Consider the following 9,970-nt stretch of genomic DNA (forward strand, 5'->3'; position numbering starts at 1 on the left):
TTCATTCTGACACTGCTATCAAGAATTGCCTGAGACTGCATAATTTACAAAGACAAAACAGTTTAATTGACTCACAGTTTTGCATGGCTGGAGAGGCCTCAGAAAATTTATACTGATGGCGGAAGGGGAAGCAGGCATGTCTTATGTGGTGGCAGGCGAGAGAGAGAGTGTGTGTAGCAGGAACTGTCAAACACTTATAAAACAGCATGTAAAACGATTACAGAACAGATGGTTTTTTAAAAAACAAATTGGCAGGTGATGGCTATGTACTTAATATATCTTTGGTTTAAGAAGACTGGAATAATGATTACAGGCCAAAGAATCCCCAAAATGTAAATTGCCATTTGGATTCTACATGATTTATTTTCTTTGTCTTAGTGTGTTTGAGATGCTTGTTTGGCTTAGAAGCTTTGAGGCTCTTGTTGGAGGTTGTTTATTTGTTTTTGTTTGAAAGAACCTGAAGGGTGGCAGAGCTTAGGCACTCTCAGATTCTGATTAGTTGTACGATTTTTTTTTCTTACTTGATGTTGACTGAAGTTTTGCTGAATTACATGCTGTGATTATCAAAGACTTCTTCCAAGTGGGAGTCCTGCTTGGAGATGATTCAGAAACTGGAGGAGGTATCACAGAATCAAGATGGATGGCTTTAAAAGCTGCAAGGACATGAGATGAAATGTATAGCTTCGAACTCTCTTAGCCTGGTCTACTGTACTAGACTGGAGAGGTGTCTGAAGAAAAGTGGGTGTAAACCGTATGTCACTAATTTTATCGTTTGGCAAATGATAAGGCTCTTGAGCATTTACAGTCATGTTCAAGTTTGCTTCAGAAAATGTACTCTTAGCCACATCCATTGTTAATGTGGGCCTGATGCAAAAGGCTGGTCTTCCAAACCATAGTTGCTTTCTTATTGCAAGTCATATGTAAAGCTTTCATCCAGATATGCAAAGCCCTGACACATGTCTTGGACTGCACCTTCGCTGGGGATCTCCGTATGTTGTGGCTATATTCATTCTCTCCTGGCATGGTCTGTTGGTCTGGGAAGGCTGCTGGAAGGTTGTAGCACTTGAGGAGGAACTTGTTTCCAGGGTGTTTTGGTATATTTATCAGTATGTGTGCATTTTTCCTCCTTGATTTTTGGTGGTAGTTATAGTAAATTGCAAGCTGAAGTTCTAATTGTTGGATCTTTTCATCTTTTGTGTTTATTTGCTCTTTAACTCATTTTATTTCATGTAATAAATATTCATTCTCATATACTTCATCACCAACTTCTGGTTCTGTACTAGATGGCAATGATAGTTGAATATCATGCCATGAACCATTTCCTTCATGCTGATGCAGGAGGTGTTTCAGCTTGAGTAACTGAATTTTTACAGAGGTCCAATCCTGAATCATGTGTTGGAGGGTCATCTCATTCAGCATCACTGCATTTTCTGGTACATCTGCAAAAATTTTCTGAACCTGGAAAAGGGGTGTCTCTCTATAGCTTTCAAAATGACCCAAAGAAGGTTCACTATAGGGAGAGCCTCCACTCACATTACTTTTTCCATGGTAATCATAGCGGTTAGGATGACTGAGATGGTAGTGTTCTTGTCTACTCAACTTCTAGGGTGGCCTTTTCCCAAATTCTTCCTGAGGCTTTTGAACACTTCTGTCTCATCAGTCAAAGCAATTCATATTTTCATGCTCCACATTTTCAAGATGTGTATCATAAGGCCATCATCCTCAAATTCACATAATTCAAGATTATTCAAAATATCTATGCTGTTCATTTCATAGGACTCATAACTCCCAATTGGATAGACATTTCCAGTGGGTCCAAGCCCTCTTCTTTCCATATGTATGTTCCATTACAGCTATCAGATGGAGAGTCCAAATGAAGAACCAGCTCTAAAATCTGTGTCTGGTAAAATCAAATTATTCCTAGAAGTATGTTTTGTATATTCACTCATGTTAGAGATGTTTATATCTATTAGTTTCACTGAATGATTTTTCATTTTCCTTGAGAGAATCAGATATATTCTGGGGTGGTACCTTTTCATATTTTTCTTCTTTGAGATAAATTTCCTCTAGAGTTATTCAAGTTCTGTTGAAGTCTTTTGCACCTATAAAATATTCACTTAAATCATTGTTATCAGAAGATGATAAAGAAGACAAGGAAATATTATTCACACCTTCACTCAGGTATCTATTTTAGCATCATGGTTCATGGTCTGTTCATTTACTGTTCTATAACTTTCATTTTCATTTAATTATTGATCCTCATTAGTAGCTTTATCCTTAGCCCAAACTGTAGCATAATCTTCTACACATATGTCAGCAGGTGGATTTTTATTTCCATTAATTGTGATCCATCAAAGTCCCAGAAACTTGAGGTCAGCTCGATTTCAGTAGAAAGAGATGAACCATCCAATAACCTAAAGTGAAGGTTGCACCTGGGCCATTGTAAAGCCAATTTCTTTACACCAGCAGCATAAGACCTAATAAATCCTACCCCAAATGTTCACTCTCATTTTATATTTCTTATTGCTGATAGTTTCTTGTTAGCATACATGAGTGCAGAGGTACTCTAATGGATAGCTGTTAGTACTTACAAGACTGTAATATCTATAGCTCTAATGAAGGAGTGTGATGTGGTTATAGATGAAGGTGCAAGAAGTGAACTCTGAATTGAATGTGAACAGTTGTGGGACCTTACCATTTTTTGTCACTAGTAATATGCATAATATTGTCTGAGGATTGAGCTAAGCTTTTTCTAAAACTACTTCTAGGATCACAAGAGTTTGCTCTAGGTCTTTGCATGCTATTGAAATTCAGTGGGTTTCCATAAAATCCATTCAATGGTGATTCTGGAGCACTGACTGAAGAATATAACATTCTTCCTAATAATGTGCCTTTGAAGAATTTACCCAAGTTAGATGGTCCAGAAAAAGTCCTTTGGTTTAACTCCTCTGCAGATGACACATAGTGGATGACTTTGCTAACTTTGATGTGTATAAAGAAACAGTTTTCAAATCTCCCTTTATCTTGTCTTTTTTTTTCAGACATTACTTGACTAGGAACATGTTTTTCAGGATCAATTAATTAATGGTGAATTTTGAGTCTTATTAGGCTCTTTAGTACCTTGTGTACTAAGTCGGTATTTATTTGCTTTTCTCCAATTAAATGAATGGGATGATGGACAATCAGAGCCATTGTTTATTATGTAACTTTTGATGTTACTACTCTTAGAAGTTCATAATATATGAACAGATTTCCCATTTGACATTGGCTGCACTGTACTTCTGAGAGATTTTGTCCAATACTTTGGTAACTTGGAATCCAAAAATGTCTTGATCAGTGTTTCTCCATCCATTACCTATGAGGTGCATTTTTTCTTAGAATTTAACATAATGTATAGGGGTGAAACCCCAACATTCCAATATAAGATCACAAAGCATCTGTGCATCAATAATTTCCACACTACTAAGGTGTAGTCTAGAAACAGCAACCCTAACCGGACGAGTAGCCTACCAAGATGAATTTGCAGTTATTGAAGTAGAAACTCAAGCTTAGACAGGAAGGATCGCCTCAAAGGAGTTATTCTTTTCTTAAATTGGTCAAGAAAGTAGGTGCATTTAAATACACATGTATGTGCACACACACACACAGATATACACACATATATCTACACACATAGATATAGAAAAGAGAAGGAGATTTATTCCACAGCAACTGCGGGATCCACCCGTTTTATCTCAGGATGTATTCTAGAGTATGTCTTTGTTTGGGCCGGTGCGAAGTCGTGCTGCCTCCTTTGCTGCAGCCCAGCTGCGGGTTGCCTAGCAACCTGCTATTGTTGCCTATCATGTTCGGGAGAACATTTGCTCCCGAATTATCATAATGTAATCATAATATGTGATCGAGATTAAATGCCAGGAGAACACAGGATTCCATTCTGTGTTTTCGGTCCGATGCATGTCTTAAGCCTTTCGTCAGACTGATTTATTTTACAAAGTAAGATTAGGTTCGAGGAATCTTAAGTATGGCTGAGTTCCAATACATGCACTTCATAGTCCTGTAAACTGTTTTCTAGGACTGCTGTAACAACGGTCCACAAGGGGAGTGCCTTCACATAAATGTATTGCCTCACAGTTCTGGAGGCTAAAATTTCAAAAGCAAAGTGTTGGCAAGGTTTGTTCCTTCTGGTGGCAAGGAGGGGGAATCTTTTCCATGCTACTCTCCTAGTTTCAAGAAGTTGTCGGCAATTATTGGCATTCCTTGACTGATAGACACATCATGCCAACCTGTGTCTCTATCACCACAATAAGGTAGTGTTCTCCTCCTGTGTCTATCTGTTTCCAAATTTTCCTCTTTTTATAAGGACAGAAGTCATTAGATTAGGGTTCACCCCAATCCCTTATTGCCTCATTTTAACCTTATTTCATCGACAAAGAACCTATTTCCAAATAAGGTCACATTCACAGGTACGGAGGCTTAGGTGTTAGACATAGCTTTTTGAAGACACTCTTCAATCCATAACACCTGATTTACTTAGCCTCCTTGTACCTCAGGTTTCATGTGTACAGAATTGGGATAATGATCAAACCTACTCCACGTAATTGTAAGGAACAAATGAGTATATTAGTGTAATCTTCTAGATTTCGTCTCACATATATTAAACTATAACTAACATTAATTTGCTTTTCTTCCACTTTCAACTACAACCCTTTGGTCTACTTTTCATCTGCTTTTGGTTTCCCTAGGAACATAATCCCCTGATATCCCATTCTATGATTTTATTACACAAACGATCAATGTATTCTTTTTACCCAACCAAACTTTGCTTGAGGCTTAGATAACCTCTTTGTATAGGTAGAATTGCTTTCAATGAGTATGAGGTACATCAGTGTTATCATGGAGTATCATATTCAAATTGATAAATATTGTCTAGCTAACTGTTCAAATTTGTATAAATAGAATATGATGTATTAGATTTTAAAATAACGCAAACATGTTTGGGTATGTATGATTATGTTGACTGAAAGGATATGTGTATCATCTGAACCAAGAAGCACCTCTTATTTTCCATTGTAATTTGATTCTGATCAAAGTACTTCATAAACACAATTCTAATTTTCATTTTGCAGTCCTTGAGAATTTAATAATTTGTTGCAACTATATTGCTAATAGTTTTAGTTTTGCAATGTATTCAACTTAGAGCATATTATGTAAGAATCAATTGCTTGGTTTTTAACTTTTAATTTTGAAATAATTTTAAATCTTTAAAAAATGTTATAAAAAGTACAACTTAAAGTATAATAAAAAAAAGAAAAAAGTAAAGGTTCAGCACAAATTATGGTAAATGAAATAATTGGAAAAGCAGTGTTAAGCCCTTTTTAATTATTTAAATTAATTAAATCAGACTTTCTGCTAAAAAACATAGTTATGGCAAGAATAGGGTGCTCACATATAGTCTTCACCCAGCTTTCTCTGACATTAACCTCTTCATGACTAATGCAATAGTCACAACTAAGAAATTAATTTTGGCACAGTACTATTAAGCAATTATGCAATTAGTTCGAATACCATCAGCTTTTCTTTTACAGTATTGTATGTCTGTCCTAAGATCCAATTCAGAATTCCTCATAGGATTTACTCATGTCACTTCAGTGTCCTCCAAATGACGGTTCCTCGAGTCTTTTCTTGTTTTTCATGACTTTGCTATTTCTTAATAATACTAGTAATTTTTTTTATTAAATATCTGTGAATTTTGGTTTATCTGATGTTGTCTCATTAAGTTGAGATCATGCACTTTTGGCAAAAATACTGTAGAAGTGATATACCCAATGTACTGTATCATGTCAGGAATTATGATTTTTGGATTTTATTATTGGTGACATAAATATTATTTAGGATGGTGTCTACCAGAATTCTCTACCATAAAGGTACCACGTTTTCCTTTAGAACTGATAAATATTTTTGTGGAGATACTTCGAGACATTGTAAATATCCTCTCTGTTCATCAGTGGATTTTGCCTGGGTGATTATTGTTGTGAGTTTCTAACGATGACTTTCTTTTCCCTAATTCCTTCTACATGTATTAATTGTACATACTTTTCAGGGAGGAGCTATCCCTTCTCCTTCATTTATTTACTTATTCAGTTTTTCATTTATATCCATATGGGCATATTTCAAAATCTGAGTTAGTATGTGGAGTGACACAGGTCCTAAGGGTACTGATTTCAGTTTATATTATTACTGGAAACAAACATCAAAGCAAAATTATGTGAAGTAGAAATAGTGTGAATCTTTTAAGGAGCATCTTTAACGAGCTAGATGTGATAAATTCAACCTAAATAATTCATTTAATGATATTTTTTACATGTAATAAAGTTATATTTAAAAGGATGCCTTTATTTTACTGTATTTTGTTAAATCTAAGAGGTTTATTGCTGAGCTGTCTGGAAAATGATTAATAGAGGGTTCACCTTAAGGAATAAGAATGACATCTTCTTGTTAAATCTTGCAGAGCGTGGAGGAAAGAGGGATATATCAAGCTTTTACAGTTTTCCACAGAATCTACTTCACCCAGTGAGTGGATTACAAACAGTGAGGTCAAAAGAAATGTTGGAGAATATATGGCCCACTAGAAACTGCTTACTGTGGAGCCCTTGCTCTCAGTATGTTACCTGAAACTTCAGAAATCAAACCCTTCTAGAGGCTCTCAGTTAATTCTTGGTTTATCTGTTTCCACTCGTACTAATTTGATCTTTGAAATGGAAAGTATCCCAATAATTAAAAGTATTGTAATGTTCAGGACCTTCATAGATGTATTGAAAACAATGAAATATTAAGAATAAATGATTAAATTATTTGATATCTTCTCAGTTAGAATGAAAGTCAAATTGTATAATGGTAAAATAAAGGTAATACTTTACATTTGCCAAAGCATCAGATTTTCTAATGAACAATGCCATGAAGGATACATGATAATCTTACACTAATGTACTATTACAATACTTAGAAAATATTTTGTGGTTATTCTAAAATTATGTTCAGAGTAAAAATTGTATAAAGTAGAAAACTGGTTTCTATTGTCTGAACAATCATGACAAACTCATTCTAGAAATTTCAACTCTAAATTGTCTGATAAAGTGGTTTCTCATCATTATTACGTTACTAAGTGGACACAATTTTGAGATATTCTACAATCTTCTAGTTCAACATTTTTGTTTCTAATATATTTTTAAAATTTTAGGGTATTTTTGTATTTACGCAAAAATTGCAGAGATATTACAGAGAGTTCCCATATACCCCTACCCAGTGTCTGCTATTGTTAACATATTACATTGCTATGGTTCATTGTCACCACTAAGGAACCAAGATTAATATAATGTATTATTAATTCAATTACAGTTTATTCAGATTTCACTACTTTTTACCCAGTATCTTTTTCCTGTTTCATGATCTCATCCAAGATCCCACATTATATTTAGTTATTATGTCTCTTTAATATCCTTTGTTTCATGACAGTTTCTTAGGCTTTGCTTGCTTTTCATGACCCTGACAGTTTTAAGGGATATGGTTTAGACAGTTTGGAGAATGGTCCTCAGTTTGACTGTCTTATTTTTTTAATGGTTAAATTACGGTTATGAGTTATTCGGAGGATGACTACAGAGGTGAAGTCATTTTACCACATTATATCAAGGGTAAATGTTATCAACGTGACTGTCAACATGGAGATATTAACCTTGATTATGTGGTTGAGATAGCATTCGTTTGCTTGTACTTTGATTGGGACTTAATCAGTTGAACACATAGATTTGGAAACAACCAACATCTTAATAATCTTTGGTTTTCCAATCCTTGAAAAAGACAGCCCCTTTCATTTATTTGGCCCTTTAATTTTTCTCAGTTCTAGTTTGTAATTTTCCATATACAGATAACAAACATTCAATATATTCAGAGAAATTTGATTTTTATGCTATTGTAAATAATACGTAAGAATTAATTTTCTAATTGTTTGTAGCAAGAGCATAGAATAAAATCATTTTTGTGTATTTACTTGGTATTCAGTGATCTTGCCAAACTGATTTGCTAGTAAAAATATATTAATACCTGGTAGACTACTGAGATTGAGAACATTTTTATTCATATTTTTGCTTATTGAATAACTTCTTTGTAAAAATTGCTGAGATATGATTGACATACAAAAAGTTGTACATATTTAATATATACAAATGATGACTTTAGAAATAAGTATACAGCTGTGAAATCATCAGCACAATTTCACAAATGTATCTATCACTTCCAAAAATTTCCTCCCACTCTCTTTTTTATTATTTTTGTGATAAGAATACAACATAAGATTTAATCTCTTACCAAACATTTATGTATATGATACAGTACTGGTAAATATAGGGACTACTATCTACAGTAAATTTCTAGGATTTATTCATCTTGCGTAACTGAAGTTTTGCACTTTTTGATCAACACCTACCTGTTTTCCCCTCCCCTCAGCTTCTGGCACCTGCTATTTTACTCTCTTGCTTCTATGGGTTTGACTGTTTTAGATTCCGCATGTAAGTAGAATCATGTGCCAATTGTCCTTCTTATTCTGACTTTCTTCAATTAGTATAATGTCATTCACATTCATCTGTATTGTCATAAATGATAGTATTTCTGTCTTTTAAAGATTTGAATAAGGTGCCATTTATGTAAACAGCACATTTTCTTTTCCCATTCATCCATCAATGGACATTTAGGTTGCTTCCGTGTTTTGGCTATTGCATATAATACTGCAGTGAACATGGAAGCAGATATCTCTTCAAGATATGTATTTTCAAGATGAAATTAAATCTCATATATATACGTGTGTGTGTGTGTGTGTGTGTGTGTGTGTATATCTCCAGGAATAGAATCTCTGGATCATATAGTAGCTCTATTTTCAATTATTTGAAGACTCTCCATACTGTTTCCATAGTGACTGAACCAATTTATACTTCTATAAACAGTGCACGAGGATTTCCTTTATATCCTTAGCAACATTTTTTTTACAATAGTTATCTTAACAGCTATGAGTTGATATCTCATTGTGGTTTTGATTTGAACTTTCCTGATGATTAGTAATGTGGAGACCCTTTTTACATACCTGTTTGTCATTCGTATGCTTTCCTTAGAGAATCATCTATTTAAATCTTTTACCTAGTTTTAAATTGTGATATTTTTTGCTACTCAGTTATAGGAGTCCCTTTTGTATTTTAGATATTAACTCCTTTTTTGGCTTGCAAAGATATTCTCTTCTTTCATAGGTTGTCTCTTTGTTGATTCCTTTGCTGTGCAAAAGTATTTTGGTTTCATGTAATTACACATGCATTTTTGCTACAGTTGCCGCTGCTTTTGTTATCATGTTCAAGAAACTGTTGCAAAGGCCAATGTAGAGTAGCATTTTTCCCATGTTTTCTTCTAGGAATTTTACAATTTTATGTCTTACATTTAAGTTTTTAATCCATATTTGAGTTGATTTTTTGTGTATGGTATAAGTGTCCAATTTCACCCTTTTGCCTGTAGGCATTCAGTTTTCTCCAGCAGTGTTTCTTGATGAGACTATTCTTTCCCCATTGTGTATTCTTGGTTTCCTAGTGGAAGGTAAGTTGATTGTATATGCAAGAGTTTATTTCTGGGCTTTCTATTCTGTTTCATTGGACTATATATCTGCCAATTTAAATAAAAATATGTACTTTTTCGTAAATATCTTGTAATTACCAGTGGGCACATTTTTTTTTTTCCTGTGGGGGTAATTTTGTAAAAGAATATTCTGTACACACACACACAAACATACACACACACACACACACACACACAGATGGACATTGTGTTTCTTTTTTAGTCAATGTTATTTTGATGTCTCTAGGAACCATAGTGGTATTCTCTCTTTCATTCCAAATATTGTCAGTTTTTAGTTTTTCTCTTTTCTCTTGATGAGTCTTGA

The 9,970-nt window shown here is 34.2% G+C and overlaps 1 pseudogene; it reads right to left on the minus strand.

Annotated features, from left to right (window-relative positions):
* Nucleotides 1-270: 270 nt before the first annotated feature.
* LOC117099410 lies at nt 271-3,352 on the minus strand (annotated as a pseudogene).
* Between the last annotated feature and the right edge of the window lie 6,618 nt (nt 3,353-9,970).

Source organism: Trachypithecus francoisi, unplaced genomic scaffold, assembly GCF_009764315.1.
Source record: "Trachypithecus francoisi isolate TF-2019V2 unplaced genomic scaffold, Tfra_2.0 Lachesis_group16, whole genome shotgun sequence".
Taxonomy (NCBI): domain Eukaryota; kingdom Metazoa; phylum Chordata; class Mammalia; order Primates; family Cercopithecidae; genus Trachypithecus; species Trachypithecus francoisi.